Raw genomic sequence first — 25,210 nt, 5'->3', positions numbered from 1 at the left:
GTCATGTGCTTTCATTCTTGTCCAACCTTTTTATTTGATCACCATAGATCACGATGCAGGCCGCAGTCGTTGTAGATTAGACACCCTTCTTTGGTTACTTAAATTGGCACTTTCTTGCCTCTCTTCTCTGGTTCACACCTACCTCAGCTACCTACCTTTAAGAAGTCCTTTGTTAAAAGTCTAGCCCTACCATAAGGCTTAAGTGAAAATCTGCCTCTTTGGTGTTGTCTATAGTCATCCCAGGCGGAAGAAATTGCTCTTTCCCTGTACCTTTTTAAGAATTAGCTTATGCCATTTTAAAACATTTATCTGACATTTATTTATGGCATTTATGACGTTTATTTATGTCATAATAAAAAACATTTATTTGCCTTTTAGGTAAATTTTGAGCATTTTTCTTTCTTATATAATTGTAAACTCTGATGTGGAGAGACCATGGCTTTCATGAGATTATATGCTTTATATTGCCAAATATAGAACCTAATATATCAGAGCCTCGTTTATTAAATGGCTGCGTGAATGAATTAGATATATTAAAAGGGAAATATTTTCAATATTATATATCAAAATTCTTTTAATGTGGCTTTTTTGTAACTTCTGTCTTGGAAAATACAGGGGATATTGAAAGTAGCTGAGTGTATATAGCCCCATAAGGGAGATAGAGTCAATGCTGAAGAACATTGAAGGACAAATATTTTAGATAGCTAAATATGTGTGGATTGGGAAGAAATGACATCAGGAAGCATTGAAACTAGACAAAAAATTAGCATTTTCAGTTTGACATACTGCAAAATCAGGTGGGAGTGATTTTGAATGGGCTGGGAGGCAAAATGAAGAGCTGAGTCAATAGGTGAACTCACAGGGAGGAACAACATTAAAAGGGTTGGAAGGAAGCAAAAGACTTGGTCAACATAATTTTCATTTTTTCTGATCCAGCCTGTCCGAATCCAATGTAAGAAGTATATGGCCAGAACAGCTGTACCTTTAATTGTTTTATTACTTTTTCTTCACAGCATGAGTTCCAAAGTAATCAGATTACTTAGACAAATATAAAAGGTTTTTTCCATTCCATTTTTTCATAAGATTTTGTTTTGTTTAGTTTTTATTGGTGGATAAAATATTTCCCAACTTTTCTAAATTTTAAAATAATGTTGCCGAGGACAGCTATCTATAGTCTAGAACCTAGGAGCTGTTTAATTCCTCAAATAGTGCTTTTAATGGTCTCATAACACTTGAACCAATGTGGCTCCCAGAACCAGAAGTCTAATGTCATTTAAGGAATGTCTTCTGGCGATCTATCGATGTCAGGTTTTGTGTTTCAACACGCAGAGCCCAAGTTTCTGACATGGAGAGTGAATTTTGGGAGCCAATCTGCCAGGTGTTCTTACATTTTTCAGATTTAAAGAGGGCAGTGATGATCTTAAAACTAGTTTTGTTTGCTCGCTGATGCTGCATTCTTGAAATGCACTATTTTTGGTAACTGATAGCAAAACCCCAAGAATTTCAACAGAAAATTTAATTACAGGAATAACTAAATTAGGCAAAATCTTGTGAGGAGTTTCTAACAATTATATGACACTTATAAGGAAGCAATAACAATTAAGTGCCAAATTCTAAGAGGTAAAGTTACCTTAAAATATCAATACACATATGTATTAATGAAAATCTGCCCTTCCTGGAATATGTGGAATTTACACTAAAATTTCAAGGTTTTTGACATATGTATTTTAACAGAGAAGTACATGTTCTTCGCTCCCCTACCAGAAATAGAAACCCAAGAAGAGAAAGATGTATCTATCTGTCTATCTATCACCTATCATCTACAGACATAAAAATGCAAGTATCCGAACAATTCTATGTGTATTCATGACCTTTTAGTTTAGATATTGGAACTAAAATGTAAATCAAGATGTTCCATGCATCTGCATGGGATTGAAAAGAGATTTTTATAATGCAAGATAGCCTTATTTCAATAACGTACATTGGCTTAGCATGTGTAAGAAAAACCTTCTTTATATGAGGGTTGATTCAGGGAAAATAAAATATTTATGGGCTACATTTTTATTAATTTAAAATATAAATAACTTTACTGAATCCCTGGGAGGGAGGAGGGATCATTCTCTTAAAATTTAGACTACTTGCTTTGTTAAGTAGAATAATATGAATAAAAATTGATATTTTCAAAAAATAATCATTTAAGCATAATTTATTGAGCACCTACTGTATGTTGGGTACTATTCTAGTGACTGAACAAAACAGACAAAATCATTGTTCTTTTGCAGCTTATATTCTTGATTGCAGGTGGAAATAGCCAATAAATATGACGTGCAATGGGGATAAATACTATGAATAATAGAAACCAAACTAATGAGATAGTGAACGATGGTTCTAAATAAACATTCTTTCCTATGTGTTTGGTCAGACAAAGCCTCCCTCTATATCTGAACAGAGTGAGTGAAGAAGCCCCGGGAATACCTGGGAGCCAAGATTTTAGAAGGAAGCAACAGTGATGGCAAGTCTGAGCCATGTCTAGAAAAAAGCCAAGAGGCTAAATTGGAGCAGAGTGAGCAAAGGAGAGCACTAAAGGAGGTAAAGCAAGATCCCAGGTGTCTTGAAGTCAAGGGTAGGGCTTTGGAATTTATTTGAAATGATCTGGGTTCATTGAAGGAATCTATGAAAAATAATGACATATTTGATCACCTTGTGCAAAAAAAGACTATCGAGTGAAATGAAAACAAGAAATGCAAAAAATAGGGTCCATTGCAATAATTCATGGAAGAGAGGAGAGGACTCAGGGCCAGGATGATAGCAATAAAGGGTAGTGAAGACAAACAAACAAATAAAATGGTGCAATTCTGGATAGATTTGTGAAAGGATGAAGAGAATATATTATCTAGCCGCCACTTCTGAGGAAAATGTGCCTCTTTCAAGGAATATTCATGATGTAATTTAACAAACAGTAAATAAAATCACTATAGCTACACTGAGGACAGTAAGTATAAGAGAGTTGAAGCAGGGAGAATAGTTAGGAGGTCACTGAAATGAACCTGGTGAGAAATGATGAGTACTTAAACCAGGATTTTAGTGTAAAAAGTGTTAAGAAGAATCCAGATGCTAATATATTTTGAAGTGGGTACTGACAGGATTTCTGATGGAATGGCTCTGAGAGATCAGGAAAAAATGAAATCAAAATCATGCCAAGAATGTGGTTAGAGAAAGATTTTAAAATCTGGACAGATTTATGTATCTTTTACTGTGAGTTAGGTATCTCTCTATTTCTCAAAGCTGGATAGTCCAAGGTTGTTCGTCACTTCAGGTTCTTAACATACCCCAACGTTCAATGACCTTCAGCATATAATATCACTTTTGACCCTGGAAGTAACGGTGTAAAGTAGGAAGGAGAAATGTATTGTTTCAACTTTAGAGGTGAAGATGATGAGTTTTAGGGAGGATGCCTATCCTGGCCAAGGGTGCATTTCCACTACTGGGAAGAAAGTGGATAAGAATCCAGACCAGCCGACCCTAGTCACAAAGGACATGCTGCCTCTGAAACTAAACTGTGTATATAGCATTTACACTATATGTATGGGTATTAAACATCCTGCTGGGTATAAGCTTCATGAGGGCACAGATTTTTGTTTTGTTCACTGATGAATCTCAAAAGCCTTGAATAGTGCCTGGTGTGTAGTAGCAGTCCACTCAATCAGTATTTCTTGAAAGAAAATAAAAAGTTGCCATCTTGCCTTATATGTTAATATGCTTAGCTCAAATGAAATTTGAGCATTAATCTAAGCCAAAAGAAGCCTTACCTCATTTTTAAAAGAAAAGTCATTGCTTTCACAGGGAATTTAAAATCTTTGTTTTGGTCACACATTCAAAAGATCCAATACATTGAACTGTGCTCTAATATCCTGTTTCCTGCACTTTTATCAGGATCAGTTATTCTATAATAATATTAGTGCTGTTAATTATTTATTAGTGAGAAAGTTCTCTGATTATCAAAAATGCATGCTTCTCCTTCCATAGGGTAGTCTGGAAGATAGCTACCCAGCTAGGGGCTATAATTTACATTTAGCATTGTATCCAAGTATAATTAATTTTTACCACTGAAATATGAGAGGAAATAGTATGTGCCACACTCAGCCCTTGGTTCTAAGGAGATGGTAGGGTATCTCCATATTATCTTTCCCTGTCTGTTAGCAGAACCACTTCATTGATAAGTTTAGGACATAGGTTAATAAGAATTGGAATATTACTGGCAAATCACCATCTATTATCAATAAAATTGATTTTTGTATAAATGCTGGTGTTACCTAACCAAATTGGCACTGGAAGTGGGGTTGCTGCTTTCAAAAACGTAAATATGAGAGACGTCATCAAAATGGCGGCGTGAGGTGAGCCTCTGTAAATCTCCCCCGGAATTTACAATTAATCGAACAACTATAACTCCACAAGACTCCCTGCACAGCAGAGAGGCAAGACAAAGAGGCCCACTACTGAATTCACCTAAAGGTGGGTGAATTGCATGGGGGGGGGGGGAGGGAAGGGAGAAGTGCGGAGACGGAGCCCCCGGGTGCAGGACGCAGACCTAGCTCAGTGCTCCGAGCTCTCTGCATCTCGGAACTACCTCAGCTGTGGGAGAGGGAAGAACTTGGACTGCTAGGGCTCCATTTATGGGCCGCAGGGCTGAGGGGACAGCATATAAAATGGCTGGGCCCAACGCTCGTGGCAGAGACCTCGGAGAAGGGACTGAGGGAAGAGGGCTAAAAACATTGGTTTAAGCCCTCACTGCCAATCAGAGAACGGAAGCTTAGGCACTGAGACTAGCTGCCCCCTCCCTACCCTCCCAGAGCTCACCCCGCCCCCACCTACCCGGTGCTAGAAGCAGAACAGTAGCAGTGTCAGATCAAAAGAACAGAATATTTGCTGTTCTGGCAACTGTGGACCGCAGACACAAATACGCAGCCCAACTAGTTCCGACAAAGGGGAGGGAGCTGTGGAAGTAGGACTGGCTAAGGCGGTGGTAGCCACCATTGCTCTGGGCCACCTCTCACAACTCACCCCGCTGCTGGCCCCAGCTATCTGGGCAGACCCCTGCAGGAGTAAACAGAACTGCTGAAACATATGTGCTCTGGTACAGGAAGAGGTTTGGAATTTCAAAAACTCTCCGCATACCCACACAGACACTGCGCCCTGTGACCCAGGCGAATTATTAACAGCGAGAAGCACATCTCCCAGGGAATCCCCCCATTGTGTGAGAAGCTGGAATAGTGCAGAGAAACCATAGCACTACTGTGTGAGAGAGAAAAAAGGCTGCAGTCGGAGAGGAAATAAAACAATCTACCAACAAGTACTGGAAAACAAAAGAAAGATCTCTTCCCATCAACCTGTTGCAGAAGCCACTCCTGTAGATGTCTAGGAAGAGAAATAATAAATCAGTAATTACCATGAATAACCAAGGCAACAAGACAGCTCAGAAAGAAAGTGAAAAGTCTCCAGAAAAGGAACTTAAAGATATGTAAATATGTGACTTAAATGACAGAGAATTCAAGATTGCAGTTCTGAAAAACCTCAACAAGATGCAAGAAAACACAGAAATGCAGTTTAATGAACTCAGAAACACAATCCAAGAACACCATGAGCATTTTACGAAAGAGACTGAAATTTAAAAAAGGAACCAAATAGAATTTCTGGAGATTAAGAACTCAATAGAAGAAATTAAGAATGAAATAACCAGCTTAGGTAGTAGAGTTGACCAGATGGAGGAAAGAATCAGTGACATCGAAGATAGACACCTGGAAATGACATGGATGGAAAAAGAAAGAGACTTGAGACTTAAAAGAAATGAAAGAACTCTACAAGAACTTTCTGACTCCATCAGAAAAAGCAATATAAGAATAGTGGGCATACCAGAAGGAGAAGAAAGAGAGAAGGGAACAGAGAATATATTCAAACAAATTGTCGATGAGAACTTCCCAAACTTGTGGAAAGAACTGGATCCTCGAATCCAAGAAACAAACAGAACACCTAATTACCTCAACCCCAACAGGCCTTCTCCAAGGCGCATTGTATTGAAGCTGTCTAAAATCAACGACAAAGAAAGAATCCTCAAGGCAGCCAGGGAAAAGAAGACGGTAACCTACAAAGGAAAACCCATTAGATTATCATCAGATTTTTCAGCAGAAACTCTACAAGCCAGGAGGGAGTGGAACCAAATATTCAAACTATTGAAAGAGAGAAATTATGAACCAAGAATAATATATCCAACAAAAATATCCTTTAGATATGAGGAGGAATAAAGACCTTTCCAGACATACAGAAGCTGAGGGAATTTTCTAATACACGACCTGCAATACAAGAAACACTAGAGGAGGCTATTTGACCACCATCAACAGGGACAATTTGTGGCAACCAAAACATAAAAAGGGGGAGAGTAAAGGCCTGAACCGGAATATGGGAATGGAGAAAGTAAGCGTGCTGAAGAAAATGGAATACTCTAAATATCAAACTTTCTTTTACATAAACTTAAGGATAACCACTCAAAAAAAAAAAAAAAAAAATCCAGAACTGAAATATACACTGTAATAAAAGAAGAAACAGAGGGAAATATCATAGAATACCACCACACAGAAATAATAGACAACAAAAAAAAAGGCAAAGAAACAATGGAGACACAGCCTTACCAGAAAACTACAGATAGAATGACAGGAAATCCTCACATATCAATAATCACCCTAAATGTAAATGGACTGAACTCACCAATAAAAAGGCACACAGTAGCAGATTGGATCAAAAAACTAAACCCAATCATATGCTGTCTCCAAGAGACACATCTCAGCTACAAGGACAAGCATAGACTCAAAGTGAAAGGGTAGAAATTGACACTCCAAGCAAATGGTACCCAGAGAAAATCAGATGTAGCCATAATGATATCAGATGAAACAAGTGTATCCATAATGATATCACATGAAACAGACTTCAGGGTGAAAAAGGTAACAAGAGAGAAAGATGGACATTTCATAATGGTAAAGGGGACTATACAACAAAAAGACGTAACAGTCATCAATTTTTATGCCCCCAATCAGGGAGCACCAAAATATACCAAGCAACTACTAACAGAACTAAAGGGAGAAATTGACCAAAACACAATTATACTAGGGGACTTAAATACATCATTGACAGCTATGGATAGATTATCCAAACAGAAAATAAAAAATGAAACAGCAGCCCTAAATGACACATTGAATGAAATGGTCATAATAGACATTTATAGAGCACTTCATCCTAAAATATCAGACTATACATTTTTTTCTAGTGTACATGGAACATTCTCAAGGATAGACCATATATTGGGACATAAAACTAACCTCATCAAATTTAAGAAGATTGAAATCATACCAAGCATATTCTCTGATCACAAGGCTTTGAAATTGAATATCAACTGCAAAAAGAAAACAGGAAAAACCACAAATACAAGGAGATTAAACCACATAATTTTAAAGAACAACCGGGTAAAAGAAGAAATTAGAGGAGAGATCAAAAGATACATAGAAACTAATGACAATGAAAATACATCCTACCAAAATTTTTGGGATGCAGCAAAAGCAGTTTTAAGAGGGAAATTTGTATCATTAGAGGCCCATCTCAAGAAACAACAAAAACCCAAAATAAATAACCTCATGTTACACCTTAAAGAACTAGAAAAAAAAGAACAAATGAAACCCAAGGTCAGCAGAAGAAAGGAAATAAAAATCAGAGCAGAACTAAATGAAATAGAGAACAAAAAGAGTATAGAAAAAATTAATGTGACAAAGAGCTGGTTCTTTGAAAAGATTAACAAAATTGACAAACCCTTGGCTAGGCTCACTAAGGTAAAAAGAGAGAAGACACTCATAAACAAAATCAGAAATGAAAAAGGGGAAGTTATCACGGATGCCACAGAAATACAAAGGATCATCCAAGAATACTATGAAGGACTATATGCCACCAAATTCAATAACCTAGAAGAAATGGACAAGTTGTTAGAAACATATAGCCTTCCAAGGCTGAACCATGAAGAACTGGAAAATCTAAACAGACCGATCACCAGTAAGGAAATTGAATCAGTCATCCAAAAACTTCCCAAAAGCAAAAGTCTGGAACCAGATGGCTTCACTAGTGAATTCTACCAAACCTTCAAAGAGGATCTAATACCAATTCTGCTCAAACTCTTCCAAAAAAATTGAAGAAGAGACAGTACTCCCTAACTCATTTTATGAGACCAACATTACCCTGATACCAAAACCTGGTAAAGACAACACAAAAAAAGAGAACTACAGACCAATATCTCTGATGAATACAGACGCAAAAATCCTAAACAAAATTCTAGCAAATCGAATACAACAATGCATTAAAAAGATTATTCATCACGACCAAGTGGGGTTCATCCCCAGGGCACAAGGATGGTTCAACATGCGCAAATCCATCAATGTGATACATCACATAAACAAAATAAGGGACAAAAATCATATGATTCTATCAATTGATGCAGGAAAAGCATTTGACAAGATACAACATCCATTTATGATTAAAACACAATGAAATAGGTATAGAAGGAAAATACCTTAACATAATAAAGGCCATATATGACAAGCCCTCAGCTAATCTCATAAGTAATGGAGAAAAACTGGAGCCCTTTGCTCTACGTTCAGGAACATAACAGGGCTGTCCTCTATCACCTCTGCTTTTCAACATAGTGTTGAAAGTCCTGGCCAGAGCAATCAGGCAAGAGAAAGAAATAAAAGGCATCCAGATTTGGAATGAAGAAGTTAAATTGTCACTCTTTGCAGATGACATGATGCTATATATAGAAAACCCTAAAGACTGTACCAAAAAGCTATTAGATTCAATCAATGTATACAGTAAATTTGCCGGCTACAAAATTAATGTACAAAATTCCATTGCATTCCTATATACTAACAATGAAATCTCAGAAAAAGAAATACAAAAAACAATTCCTTTTGCAGTTGCAGCAAAAAGAATGAAATACCTAGGAATAAACTTAACCAAGGATGTGAAAGACCTATATGCTGAAAACTACAAGACATTTTTAAAAGAAATTGAAGAAGACACAAAGAGATGGAAAGACAATCCGTGCTCATGGGTTTGAAGAATCAACATAGTTAAAATGGCCATATTACCCAAAGCAATATACAGATTTAATGCAATCCCCATCAAAATCCCAGTGGCATTTTTTAAAGAAATAGAACAAAAAATCATAAGATTTGTTTGGAACAACAAAAGATCCCGAATAGCTAAAGCAATCTTAAGAAAAAAGAACAATACTGGAGGTATCACACTCCCTGACTTTAGCTTGTATTACAGGGCTACAATAATCAAAACAGCATGGTATTGGCAGAAAAACAGACACATAGACCAATAGAATAGAATTGAGAACCCAGAAATAAAACCACATAAACATGGACAGATCATTTTTTGATAAAGAAGCATAAAACATACAATGGAGAAAAGACAGCCTCTTCAATAAATGGTGCTGGCAGAATTGGATAGCCACATGCAAGAGAATGAAACGGGACTGCTATCTGTCACCATGTGCCAAAAGTAATTAAAAATGGATCAAAGACTTAACGATAAGACCTGACACAGTAAACTGCATAGAAGACAACATAGGTACTAAACTTATGGACCCTGGGTTCAAAGAGCATTTTATGAATTTGACTCCAAAGGCAAGGGAAGTAAAAGCTAAAATAAATGAATGGGACTATTTCAAACTGAATGCTTCCACACAACAAAAGAAACCATCGACAAATTAAAGAGGCAGCCAGCTGAATGGGAGATTTTTGCAAACAGTACCTCCGATATGGGGCTAATATCCAAAATATACAAGGAACTCATGAAATTTGACAACAAAAAACAAACAACCCAATTGAAAAATGGGCAGATGACCTGAAGAGACATTTCTCCAAAGAAGACATACAAATGGCAAATAGACATATGAAAAAATGCTCAACATCACTAATCATCAGAGAGATGCAAATCAAAACCACAATGAGATATCACCTCACCCCAGTTAGAGTGGCTATCATCATGATGCAAGTCAAATAGTAACAATTGTTGGAGAGGCGGTGGAGAAAAAGGAACCCTCATTCACTGTCGGTGGGAATGCAGACTGGTGCAGCCGTTATGGAAGGCTATGTGGAGGTTCCTGAAAAAATTACAAATAGAATTACCATATGACCCAGCAATCCCTCTCCTGGGTATCTACCCCAAAAAATCTGAAAACATTTATACATAAAGACACGTGTGCTCCAATGTTCATTGCAGCTTTGTTTACAGTGGCCAAGACATGGAAACAACCAAAATGTCCTTCGATAGATGAATGGATAAAGAAGTTGTGGTATATATACACAATGGAATACTATTTGGTGGTAAGAAAAGATGATATAGAAACATTTGTGACAACATGGATGGATCTTGAGAGTATAATGCTAAGTGAAATAAGTCAGACAGAAAAAAGCAGAGAACCATACGATTTCACTGATATGTGGTATATAAACCAAAAACAACAAAAGAACAAGACAAACAAATGAGAAACAAAAACTCATGGACACAGACAATAGTTTAGTGGTTACCAGAGGGTAAGGGGGGAGTGGGGTGTAGATGTGGATACAGGGGTCAAATATATGGTGATGGAAGGAGAACTGACTCTGCATGGTGAACACACAATGGGATTTATAGATGATGTAATACAGAATTGTACACCTAAAATCTATGTCATTTTATTAACAATTGTCACCCCAATAAATTTAAAGAAATGTAAAAAGAAAGCATAAATATGTAGCACTGACCTTAATTTTGGGTGTTGATGAAACAAATATTAGACATTGGGAACATAGAGATGCATGTTTCATAGTGGCAGAACTTGTGACTAAACTGTGCCTGTGATGACTTTGAATGAAGGTCAAATGCCTTCCAAACTTGTGTTTCTAAGCCCAGAAGTTGGAAAACAGAATGTTATAGTTTGTGCGAATTGCTACTTGCTGCATTTTAAAGATATTACAAGAAAGAGATGAATGCAGGCAAAATTTGATGGGTTTTGAGAGAATAAATAAAAGAGAATAGATAAAATCCAAAAATCTCAGGCCTCACAAGGTTTGGAAAAGCTTAAGGCTCTGGCCCAATTGGATTAGATAAAATTGATTCAGTCTCATGATTTCAGCTAAACAGTTAGGTTCAGCTCTTAGTGAAGATAAAAGAACTTTCGTTGTCAATATTGACACATGGAATTCACTAGAAGCAAACAGATCAGAAGTCTATTAGCTTTGAAAGAATTGTTTTGGCAAGGGAATTTTGAACCAGAATCTACTCAGAGAATTTCCATCATTGCCAGAGGAGGGGTCTTCGCAATGCTTGCCTGGCAGGATTTCATTATGGCTTTGGATCAGGGACACCATGTGTTTCCCATTGTTCCCTTTTCCCAGTGGGAATTTTTATGGTGATTATTCTGTCCTTGCTGCAACACTGTATATTGCATGTTAAGGTGTGGAAGGGAGAAAACTTATCTTTTAGTTCATAGGTCACCAGACTATAAGGTGCTACATATGGATCTGATGAAGAAGATTGTGTATTACTCAGCGCTCCTAGATTTTGAGCTGGATGCTGTGACTGGATGAAACTTTGGATTATACAGCCTGTGGAGTGAGGGGAGTGAGTGTGTCCTGGTGAGGAAGAAGAGTATACAATGATATTTAATAGCCAAATGGGTTGACTGTGGCAGAGACAACTAGCTGTCCACATAGAATTTTTTCCCCTTCCATACTGTTGAGTTACTGCTAGGAGAAAGATAGTCTACTGAAAACTACATTGCTCAAGCCTGTTTACATCCAGGTGGATCATATGATTATTTTTAGCTGATGGAATAGCTATGGGAGTAATATTTATCACCATCAGACTGTACTTTTAAAATAGTGGTTAGGGCTTTTCCATCTATATACCATTTTGCTTGATTGGAGCAAAGAACTGATCAATCCTACGAGATCATTTGGCTATAAAATGGAAAAAGCCTGGGTTCCTAAGTTACCTTATTGAGAAAATTCACCCTCTAATGAGAGATAACCTGCACTGAAGAACATGAAACAAGCTTCCATTATGTTAAGCCACTGAATTTGGAGTACCATACTACTACTGCAACTAGTAGTACCATAATTAATTCAATATTTTATTGATAATATGAGAACTACTTTTTATTAGGTTGCTACTATTTGCCAGATATAATAAGTGTCAGATATGCTAATTAATTCTCAATTCTTCAACTGAGGAATTATTATTTTCATTTTCAACTGAACCTGAAACTCAACAAAAGTTTAGTTACTTTAGTTACTTTGTAAGTAAGGGAAGAAAAGTGATTCAAGCGTGTGTATGACAGATTCTATTCTTGCCATTTTTACAAAGAAATGATTGACACAAATTACTGTGATTGAGGAATTATTTAAGGAGAGGTTGGTTATTATAATTTCTGGGAATATTTGAATTGAAAGTACCTGTTAAATCTCATATATTTACATATGATTTGTTAATACAAAATGAGGACTACATAAGAATCTTCATGCTATTATTTTGTCTGGAATATTTAATGACTTTAAGGTATTCCTCCTTCCTCATGAATTCTCCTTATTAATTTTTGTATGACTCTTTTGCTTGGAGTTCTTAAATGGCACCTCTTGAGATTTAATCTCCTCAGTAGGAAATGGGCCCAATTTTTAGGAATAAAGCCTTACGGAGGAATAGAAGTCCTTGCTGACAGATTTTTCTTTTCTTGTAGTACTGTCATACTAGACGCTTGTTTCTCCTATTACTTTACAAGGCAAGACAACTTACCTAAATCCTTTTTTGTTTGTTTGTTTTTAAGTCTTCAAAAGATGACATTTTACTGAACGCATCCCTATAGGCTTGACCTGGGCGGGCAATGGACCACAAGTTTTGAGGGTAGAGGCCAATACCTGAGCCTCTGGAGTTCCCTGAAGTGGGATTCAGACCTGAGTAAGAGTATGCCTCTCATGTTAGCACTGAAGACCGACACAGATCGTGCCAAGGGTGTTTTAGGGTGTGTACAGATAAATTCTATTCATATTCTTCTTTTCTCAGCCCTCCCTGGCTGTGCTCAGTGACGCATACTGCAGATAGGCTCACCAGCATAAGCAAATTGGCTCTCAAACCCAGGCTTCTTGGTTTCTGTTTCTCATAGATTTAGGCTTACTCTGATCATTCCAAAATTTCCAAAATGCACTGACAAGAAAGTCAAACCTCTTATTGGTGTCTCTTTCTGTGAATATTCTATTTGATATTTAGGTTAGTGTTGTTAACTGAGCACGCAGGAATAACATTCCTTTTTTTAAAGATCATTGTACTTGCCTACTGTAAAAACTTAGTAAAGAAGCTTGTTTTGTCTTCAGATTTTCCTCAGTTGGAAAATTCTAGTACATTTTTGGATGGAATATAATTCTGTCGCCTGATATTACACCACTCCTATTTCTTCTTGTGTCTGTGGACTGAAAGAGCTCTTTCTTGGCTATTTGTCTAGTATAGAGCTTCATGCCTACCATTTATGTCTGAAGCTCTAGGTGTGTTTGGAAAACCTGAATTTCTACTCTAGGCAAGCATTCACTCAGTTGTTAGCAATTCATTCTGTCTGGTTGCTTTGGAAAACAAAAATGAATAAGATCATTCCTATCATTGAGGGGCTCATTCTAATTGGGGCAATAAACTAAAGGATCATCTAATAAAGCTTTGAAAGGAGAAAAAAGAACAGGGCAACTGGATGATATACGATTAACACTGGTTAAACGACTGAGCTGTATGTACAGAGGAGAATATGATGGATTCTGTCAGGTAAAGTGAGAGTGTGATGGAGATGTTGTGACCATGGTCAGGGAAGATCCCTTAGAGCAACTGGGACTTGTAGAATGAGAACGGGTTCACCAAGTAAAGAATGTGGAAGGCAGGGCATCACAAGCAGAGGGAGCTTTTTCAAAGGTTGCCTATAGACTTGAGGATGTTAAAATTCATAAGCTATTTGGGTAGGAGGTAGGCTAGGGCATAGGCTCTGTGTGTTTAGTGAATGGTGACAGAATTCTGGATACAAGTTTTCTTTTCATCCTATTTCTCCACTGACCTGTTAGTCAATGCTTGATGACTTATATAATAATAACAGTAATGAACACACCAATATTTATAATGTTTATTTCCCATTTTTTTCTAAATACTCAGGTAGGGACTTCAGTGAAATAGTCCTGTCCCTCAGTTTTTATTCCTTGGCTCTACAGAAATACATATTCTCTATCCCTGCAACAAACCAATGGGGACACTTCAGGGAAAAGCTGAGTATCATCTCACTGTCTCTTGTGATCAGGGGACCACTGTCTCCTGTCTGCTTCTTTTTGATGGTCCTTGATTTACCTCCAGCTAACTCTTCCATCAGCACACAGAGCTCTAGGAATTCACCTTATGCTCTGCTTTCTCAGGTTTCTCTGACTGACTGTTTGAAACTTAGAATTCGGAATCACTTCTGAGTTTTTTTGTACTATAGGTACGGGTGGAAGGGATTTGCAGCTCCCTTTCCCATCATGATGGGGCTGTACCTATATGCACAAAGATCGTTCAGGGTACATATATTAGTTTCCTATGGCTGCTAGAACATATGTCACAAGCTTGGCAGCTTAAAATAACAAAAATGTATTGCCTTACAATTCTGGTAGCCAGAGTCTGAACCCAAGGTTTCAGAAGACCCATGCTCCCTCTGAAGTCTGTAGGGGAGATTCTGTCTCTTGCTCTCCTAGCTTCTGGCGGCTCCAAACATTCCTTGCTTTTGACTGCATCACTTTTTTTTTTTTTTTTTTTTTTTTTTCATCACTCTTTACCGCCATCATCCTATGGCTGACTCCTTTTCTGTATGGGTTCTCCTCTGTCTGTTTATGTGGAATTTCCCTCTGCTTCTATCTTATAAGCACACTTGTGATGGCATTTAAGGCCCACCCTGATAAAGATAATTCAGGGTAAGCTTCTCATTTTAGGACCCTTAATTTAATTATCTATAAAAAAACTTTTTAAATAAGGTAACAGTTACATGCTCTAGAGATTAGGACTTGATATCATTGGGTGGCCATTATTCAACTAGTAAGTTTGATTAATTTCATTTTATAGGTGAGTGAACTGAGAGATTAAAGTGATTTTCCAGAGGTTCTAGAAGAAATAAATGATGTAGCCAAGGTTTAGACTATACTGACACCAAATTTTTTTCTTCTCTAGTATGTTATTTTTCTTCACAAGTAATATGTATCAAGCTCCAACTGTGGACTTGGTCTGTCCTTTCATTTCAACCTTTACAACATTCTTTAAATATTTCAAACCCCATTTTATTTTTAAAGGCTCAGAACGATTAACTAAATTGGAAATATAATAATTACCCAGAGTCATAGGCCTGCAGAGCTGATATTTGCACATAGGCCTATTCAATATGTCCTCTGATTATTCCTCAATGTCTTCACTTGTCTTTAAAATGAGAACCTAAAATGAGCTATCTCTGAAGTTCTAGCTAGCTTTAATTTTTAAAAAAATCACTATTTATTCTGCATGTTTAAAAAATATTTTCCTCTTAGGTACAATATTCTTTATAAAATATATTAATAAATGTTTTCATGCATAATGGATAAAGGCAATTGCTTTTTTTTTCTTTAGGTGAATTGCATACCTATGGCCCAGAATAATATTTTAATAACATTATCAAACCTTAAGGACTCTTCTGTTATAAAACATTTATTATAAAGCCCAGATATATCTTTTGGCAGTCATTTATTTTTCATTGCATTACGACATTTATTCCATTTTGCTACACATATTTGGTTGATAGACACATTTTTTTCCCATTACACCTTTTGCAGTTACATTCTTAGCTCAATAACTATTGAATCTGTAGTAGGTCGCCAACCATGGGATATTAAGATAAGACACATTGTACAATTTAAGAAGCTCACAGTCTAGTTGAGCAGCCAGGCAAATAGTTAAGTAAATCATTAGGTAATCTGGTAAGGGTAGTGATAAAGAAATGTACAGCATGCTATGAAGGTCAGAGCGAGGGTTTAACACAGCTAGAGGAAAGATCATCACAAATATTCTGTTTGTTTACCAACTGAAAGTGACTTCATAATACTTTCTTAAATTGCTTTGTTTTGAATTTTCTGTAAATAGTTATAAATTAGATCATCTTAGATTTTTTTTCATGCAAAATAATACTTACGCCAACCCAGATATAATTTGATCTATAAATTCTGATCAAATATGAAACAATGCAGTAGTGAGCAATAATAACAATTCAGTGGTTTTATGATGTTTACTGCTAGGAAATTCTTTCTTGTATCTAACCCAAATCTCTCACGTCAGTTTCCAAGTCAACTTCCTTTTCTTTAGGCTTTTGCAGATGGAATTCACCAGCATGAAAAACTCATCATATCTTCTTCCTTTCTAAATATCCTCTGTGAAACTTCACTGTGATTTACTTTTTAAAAAAAATATTCATTTTACTTATGGAGGATGATTTAGTAAACCATTTCATACTTGCTCCTCCACTAAATCTTGAATTCACTGTAGCTTCAAATTAGGGCTGATACTTTCGAGATTAAGTAATATACTTTAGCATATATAAATCAAATATCTGACATGTATCATAAAAACAATATTTGATTAGTAAAATACATGTGGTTTTATGGATGCCTTATTTAAAAAGAAAAGCATTGATTTAGGATGAGTCATTGATTTTTAAATAACAGATGAAGTATTTATCAAAGGATTTACATCAAAAAATCATTCTACTAGAATTATGATGTCATTCAAAAATCTAACTTTGATTTTTTCAGACTTTATTGCTTTCATATGACAAATGCAAAAGATGTACTCAGCTAAAACACAAAATGACACAGAATAAGGTAATTCTTGACAATGCCTTGTGTATACTGTTTAAAAACGCAGTTTCTGAACTCAAAGAAACTGTTGATTAAAATTAATATTCTGTTCTCTTAAAATTCTTTGGAAATTCTTTGCCCCTCAAGTGTGCCATTGAGTTTTCCCTAAGACATTTAAACTTGATGAGGTGCTCCAAAGTTAGATACAGATTTTAACCTCCTCTAAACCTTAGACTGTGTATTGCCTTTTCTTGCTTTCTTGTTTTCATGCTCAAAATCATTTTTTAAGTCCTAATGTTTTTTTATATATTTGGAGGTCCTGGGGTTGAACAAACTATTTCATTAGACACAGGAGTTCACAAACACAGATTAACAATGTTACAAATAAGCTTATTTTGAACACGTTGACACATAGTTACCATAGACATATTACATGGTGATGATTTGCTTTGTTGGGAGAAACAATTGATGGCCTCTGTGTAATGTGCTATCCAACATTAAAGGGTCCTTGATTTTTTTTTTTTAACTAAGAAAAAGATACAGCTTAGTATATGTCATTTAAAACAATATGTAAATGAGACTATAACTATCATTTATTAAATTCTGACTATGTTCTTGGCCTATAACTATGTATTTTACACATGCAATATCAGTTAATCTTTAAAACAAAGATGGCTTGCCAAAAATGGTAGCATTTTAATCCTTTGCTTTTTTTTTTTCTTTTTCTTTTTTTTTTTTTTTTCCCCAGGTAGAAAGATCCTTCCAACTTTCTTGGTACTTTCCTGGGATTATGTGTAAATTTCTCCATTCTTGTATGGTGTTTGTGAGAAGAAAATATTTCCATGGAAGTTTCAGCCACTGAATATGGCTCATACTGTGTACTTTTCCTGTGGGTCTATATTTATTTTTTACCATTTAGGAATTATTTTTATTTTGTTTTGAACTAACCATTACAATGGAATCTTTAACAGGTGGTCACATAAAGGTATTCCCTGCATGTCTCAACTCTTTATAGGAAGTGCCGTCTCACGGGATTATCATCACATATGTGTTCTGCAAATGTTATCTCATTGGTTTTAAAATTTGCCAGTTCTCCTGGGAAATATATTGTCTTTGTCCCTGGAAATCTTCCCGACGCTGTTAAATATGGTTTTTAGAAAATGAGGCTGGTTTCGCCTAAGTTTGATTTAAGACTATGGATACCAATGATATAGCATGGGGGGGGTTCCTTTCTTTGTCATTGCTACATCTTATACTGCGGGAGTTATCCTGTTCATAGCAAACTTGTATTTTGTTTGGTGCATGTTGAGAGAACAGCAGGAGAAAATGTTTCCAAAATGAATGGGTTTTGGCAGGCACATGACCTGAATATCATTACTGGAGAAGGAAAAACTTTCCCTGACATTATACGGCTTTTTACGAGTCTCCTTCTTCCTAGTCATCTTTTGTACGTGTTGAAGTACCCTTGTCTGAGACATTGAGTGGAAACTTTGGGTCATAAAAAACAAAAATTCCTTCCTCCACTTGTTAGATATGTTTATGAAGTAAAATTATTTGGTGGGCTGCTAGTTTTCATTACATATAACATAACCTAGCTAAATTGCAACATGAATTTAAATAGCATTTGGGTGATTGCCCAGATGTGAGGAATCCTTTGGGATAAGGGTAGATGATACTGAATTCACAATAAACTTTGTCAACTAAAAGGAGCCTTTAATTCTTCAGTATACATTCCTAAATCTGGTTAGTAACTAGTTTGCTCTGTTAATAAACAAACTTCAACAGATTCAGAGGTTAGGCTTGAAAAACAGCTCCCCAAATTTAGCACTCTTTATCCGAAACTGACCTAATCTTTTTTAGACTTGTCTGAAGCAATAATTTGTTTCTTCCTAATTCTACAAAGTATGACAGTTCATTAATATAGAACCTCTTGAAGCATAATTGTAGTTTTCTTGTTAATTCTGTCCTTGCTCAGGAATCATTTGAATGACAGCAGGGACAGAATTCATCTATGAAGGAAGGCCCTATTGAGTTTCTCAGCATTTGTGATTCTTTCTGGTTTGTATCATTGTGTGTCCTCTGTGTCTTGGTTATTGTGTGCAGAAATAATCTGTTCTGTTTTGAAAGTGGCTAATTTGTTTTCAACTCAGAGAACTATGTTTTGTTGAATCCAACATGCTTCGTTTGTGCAACCTCTATAATGGAACCCGTCAATTGGGACCATTCCTCCTTTTTGGTAAATTATCTGTTTAAAAAAAAAAATGTGGTTGTAGACAGGTAATGTTGGTATGAGTTTAGGTGTGGAGGAGATCAGAGCAAAGAGAGGAAATAGCCCTGTATGGTGTCAGATTCAGCAACTTTCTAACAGATTGTACAGTAACTGGCACAGGGGCAATCATGTAGACATTGCTAAGAAGGTAGTGAAATATCATCACTTGAGGCCAGTGTTAAAAACCCTAGAACATAGTAGGGGTCGAACAGATAGTGGTAAGTTTGAGGACACTATAATAATAGCTAAAAAGCTTCAGATGTGAATTACAGAAAAGCTATGTTTCTGCTGTAAGCCTATTATCCTTGTATTTCTTTTAAAGAAATCTATCAATGACTTGGATCACTGTCGAAGCCTACTGCAGGAAGCCAGCCATGGAAATAATCTTAGGGAACTCAGAGTAATAGTTCCCACTTGCCCGCCAGGAAATCCCTATTATTGTGCTGAGGTAAATCATCCTCTTCATAGAAACTTGAGGAATGTGTGGTCCCTAGAAAACTTTCCTTCTGTCTTTTAATGGGCCAACTCTTTTCAAGACTAGATGAGACTACACAGGCTGAGGTGAACGAGGGAAGCCTTGAGCTGCTGTGAAACTCAGCTCTCCTCTCTGGGAGATTTCCCTGCTGATTTTAGCCAAGCCCTGTGCTTTGCAGTGGGTGTGTGAGATTGCTTTTGCTTGCTCCCTCTACTTCCATTTACCCCTCCGGGGTTTTGTTTTCAAATTTGCACATCTGATCATTCTTTGCCTAGTTTACCACTTCTGGATATTCACTGCTGAGACTTGCCTATCAAATCAGTCTTCATTCATGTAGGGACACTGCAACATCTTTCACTTTATAGAAATGAGAAAAAGTTTGTAGATTTGCTTATGGTGCTAATGATTATAATTAAAAATTTTAAATTGATTCTAAAGAAAAAGACTCACGGCAAAACAATTTAAAATCTAAATATCTTTTGAATATTTTATTTTGATCATATTACAGTTAAAATAGTTATGTAGCTATCCTGATTTGAATATGAAAGTACTCTGAGGATATCATTAAATTGATCATTAAATACAAATAGAATCTCAGAAATAGAAGTTCTTCATGAAGTCTCAATATAATGCATTACATTTTTGAAAAACTATTTTTTTTAGAAGATTTTTTAGCTCCTTTGAGCCTGAACCCATTTCTTTAAAACTTCACACATATTCATCCTTTCGGAATACACAGAATCTATTGATCACATGATTATTTTTCAGATATTTGAAATTTTCATGTTCCCCAGCATTTTTTCCTAAGCTAAACCATCTTATTTACTTCTATCATTTATCTTATGATGTGTTTTTCAGAAACTTTATCTGTAGTTACTTCGAGAATCCATCTAGTCTGTTATTTTCTCTTAATAAATGTCAACAAAAGTGAATGCCATACTTTAGTCAGTGTAATATCATATCCCTTGTTCTGGATATTCCATTTCTATTAATGCATTCTAACACTCTTTTCGTTTTGCTTGTTTGGTTTGGTTTAAATTGATTTTTCAGGAGTGATATAACCATTAGCTCATGTTGCAATTACACTGATGTTGTCCTTTAAAGAGAATATTTCTTCAGTTGAATTTTCTTCATCTTGAAGAAATTTATTGTTTTTTAACTATAGATTCAGCACTATTTTTTTTTTTTTTTTCAGTTTTAGGTGTACAAAGCAATATATTAGTTAAGAACTATTTTTTAAAAATAATTTGTTCACTCATTCATTTATTCACTTATTCATTCGTTCTTTAGCACAACATATAAAACGTTAAACCAGAAAGACAGTGCATTATTTACCCCATGAAGCTTTTATATTAGGGAAGTTTCATTTTGAAAGTTCACTTCACCATTCTAGTTCAGTGACACTCATTTCAAGGTGGCTGTGTTCCTAGGGGACATTTGGCAATATCTGGAGATGTTCTTGGTTGTCAAAAATTGAGATTCAGGGAGAAATTAGCATCTAGTCTGTACACACTAGGAATCCTGCTAAACATCTACAATGGACAGGGCAGCCCTCCACAACAGGGAATGATCAGCCTCAAATATCAGTAGTGCCAAGTAATGTACTCCTATAGTGTATCCCAGATGATGTAGTACTTCCTAATATTTTATCAGCATATGAAATGAAACTGTCTTTTAGGTCTTTTATCAACTAGCTGTTAAAAATGCCTGCCAGCAAAATCCAAGCACAAAAATCAGTGACACAACATTAGACAATTCTTTCTTCTGATTGCGTTTTCTACATTAATCAATACACATAGGGCACAGCCTATAATCAGACCCCAATTTATTTAAGAGTACGCTAATCATCCTGGCCACATTTCTTTTTCTTGTTAGTGATATTTTAAAAGTCTTAATCAAATATCTTCTTAAAAGCAAGATATGTGGGGCTTACCATCTTAAAGAGTAGCAAGAATTACATGTAGTTGGTGTGCACCGTTCTCTTGCAGTGAGTATGTAGGTCCCTAACAGCCCAAAGGTGTTCATTCCAGAATCTCCTGTGGATTTATGTCTAATTTACTCTTCTAGAAACTTCCTTTACACCTTTGAAAATATTTGATCACTTTTCATATTTTGGAAAGTTTTCATTTCCAAAGATTCCTTGTCAAATACTTACAATATTTTGTCATTGTCAATTCCTGAGCAATCTTCATATGGGCCTGGCTCTGCTTGGTTTTAGACAGAGATGATTATTACAGGGTCTCCATTCCTCACAATCCATGGCAGAGTCTAACATTTTTACAGCTAACAAAAGAGAACAAGTGCTATAATATACATATAAATTAACAACGGAAATGCTGAGATATAATCTAAACGTCTGAGGCATATCAAACAAAGTTTCCTGGAGGAGAAGAGAGTTGAGTAGGTCATTAAAGGAGGAATAAATTTCTTGAGGTGGAGACATCTTTTGGCATTTCAGGTATAATAAATACCAACAACAAAATTAGAATGGCATGATGTTACAAGGTGTTTGGGGGAAGTATCAGAGAGTCCACTATATCTAGAGCATGTGGATTGTGGGAATGGTGAGGAATGCAATCATCGTTGTGACACATCCATGAATCACCTTGATGCCAAGCCAAAGAGTTTGGGTTTATCCTTCCCTGTGCCTTTTCATTTATGACTAGCAAACAGAAGACATTTAAAATTTAATCAACATATCATTTTAATCCTCAGATCAACAGTTTTAAGTAGTAATTAGTCTCAGTTTTTTAGATAGATAGTGCTATGGACTGAATGTTTGTGTCCCCACCTCCCCCCACGCTAAAGTCATACATTGAACCCTAATTACCAATGTGATAGTATGAGGAGGTGATATATTTGGGAGGTCATTAGATCATGGGAGTAGAGTGCACATGAATGGGATTAGTGCCTTTAGAAACAAGAAAAACCAGAGAGCTCTCCTACCCCTTCCTCTTTGTGAGTACACAACGAAAAGACTGCTGTCTATGTACTAGGAAAAGGGCACTCAGCGGGCATCAAACCTGCCAGAGACTTGACCTTAGACTCCTTGCCTCCAGAACTGTGAGAAATCAATGTTTGTTGTTTAAGCCATTCAGTTTACCGCATTTTAAATTTTTTTTATAGCAGCCTGAATGGACAAAGACAGATAGATAAACCAAGATTCACCGTGAATTAATGGATATCTTCAACTCATGTGAGTTTTAAAGATAGTTTTTTAAAACTAGGTTTGTCTAAGTAAAAGCCTGCCAATTTGATTAGATTTTCTTTGTAAGAAGATAATTTTGGTAAGGATGGTTAGATAACCTGTGAAATTTTTTAGAGTTGAGTAGAAAAAGACCATATTCTTATTTCAAACATAAAAACATACAACACTGAAAGAATTGTTTGAAGTAGATGTTTACTTCTTATATATTTGAATAGCTTTAGTTGGAGGAAATTGGTCCAAAATCTCATTGAAAAACTGTGGATTCTATTTTGGAGAAAATATCAGATAAAGATTAAAATAGCAGCCACAAAATTCATTGCTCCCCATTTTCCCCACCAATACAATCCTCAGTTGCTCAAGATTCAAATATTACACTTTAAAAGTAAAACATGTAAAGACTCAACACCCAGAGGATTCATCTATGGAGAGAGAAATTTGACAAAGGGACATTTCTTTATTTTTAGTGTCAAATCCTATATTCAGGCATTGGCACTGCTGATAAAATAACTATATTATTATTCAGGTTCTTCAGAGGAACAGAACCAATAGGATATCTATATCTATATCTGGATCTAGATCCAGATATAGATATAAGTATATATATATATATATATATATATATATATATATATATATATGTATGTATACACATACACACATATATATGGTGCCAAAAAATGTATACATTTTTGGTCATTTTGGTCAAATGTATACAACCTTTGGTCAAGGTTGCTTTAGCAGGTAGTCCACCATAATCAGAAGTATCTGGACGCTGATGGTAACCACTTAGAGCACATCTTGTAATAGCAGAAGTCAAACGTGACTTGCATTCATTTTTTGTTATCAGTATATATTGAGTATTACAATTTTAATACAGTTTTCCTTTCTTAAAATGTGTATACATTTTTTTGGCATCCTCTGTATATACAGATACATGCTAAATCAAAAGATAAATAGCAAACTGAGAGAAAAAATATATATATAATATAAAATGTGTATATATATACATATATACACACATATATAATTATATGTTATATATGTATGTATGTGTGTGTGTATGTGTATATATACAGAGGGTGCCAAAAACTGAAAAATGTTTACACATTTTAAGAAAGGAAAAAACTATTAAAATTGTAATCCTCAATATATACTCATAACAAAAGTTGCACATTAGTCACATTTGACTTCTGCAATTACAAGAGGTGGTAAAGTGGTTACCGTCAACAACCAGACACTTCTGATTAAGGCAAACTCTGCTTGAGCAACGCTGACCAAAGTGTCCACTGGTATACATTCCTATGTAAAAGGAATTTGCTTCGTGTTTATGGAGGCCTAGAAGTCCCACAGTCTGCCATCTGCAAGCTGGAGAACCAGGAAAGTTGGTGTTATAATTCAGTCCAAGTCCAAAGGCTTGGGAACTAGGGCCGGGGGGACATTGGTTTAAGTCCTGGTGTCTGAAGGCCCAAGAACCTGTACCTCCAATGTCTGAGGGCAAGAGAAGACATGTGTCCCAGCTCAAATTTGAGAGAGAGAGAATTGGATCTTCCTCCACCGTTTTGTGCTATTCAGGCCATGGATTGGATGATAACACCCCACCCCCCATATTGGTAAGGGCAGATCTCTTACTCAGTCTATTGAATCAAGTGCTAATCTCTTTTAGAAATACCCTCAAAACATAATCAGAAATAATATTTTACCAGCTGTGTGGCACGCCTTAGCGCAGTCAAGTTGGCATATAAAATTAATCATCACAGTAACTTTCTGTTACTATGCAATAACACTCGAGCTTAGAAAAACTTCTGAATATACAGTGAAATTCAGAATCAGGGACCCTGGAGAAAGATGATCATGTATATTAAACAAAATTGGTCTAGATACCGATATAGGTAGTGCATTGAAAGACACAACCAGATAAATAATGCCTGTAAGTGCCTGATGTGAATTCGTTTATAAATGGAATTGAATGGCAATTTTATGTGTAATATACTAACATAGGCCTGGATCATTCCTGTCATTACTACTTAAGGCATCCCTTGTTCACATGTGTCCGCTGGTATGGTAGCCAGCCTTCAAATGGCCTGAGTAATTCTGAATGCGGCCTGATATTGACACCCGTGTCTTGTCTCTTCCCACATGAAATATGGCTGACCTGTGTAACCAAAAGGATATTGAAGAAATGAAGGATCTGTGATTTTTGAGGTTGGTTATAAAAGACACTGTGGTTTCTGCTTGCTCCTTTTGGGGAGGACCAACTGCCATGTCATGAGGACACTGCAGAAGCCCTATAGAGAGGTTTATATGGT

This window comes from Rhinolophus sinicus, chromosome 2 (assembly GCF_057876585.1).
Source record: "Rhinolophus sinicus isolate RSI-liver-muscle chromosome 2, RSI-T2T, whole genome shotgun sequence".
NCBI lineage: Eukaryota > Metazoa > Chordata > Mammalia > Chiroptera > Rhinolophidae > Rhinolophus > Rhinolophus sinicus.
The sequence above is the reverse complement of the archived record's forward strand: the minus strand, read 5'-3'. Positions refer to the sequence as shown.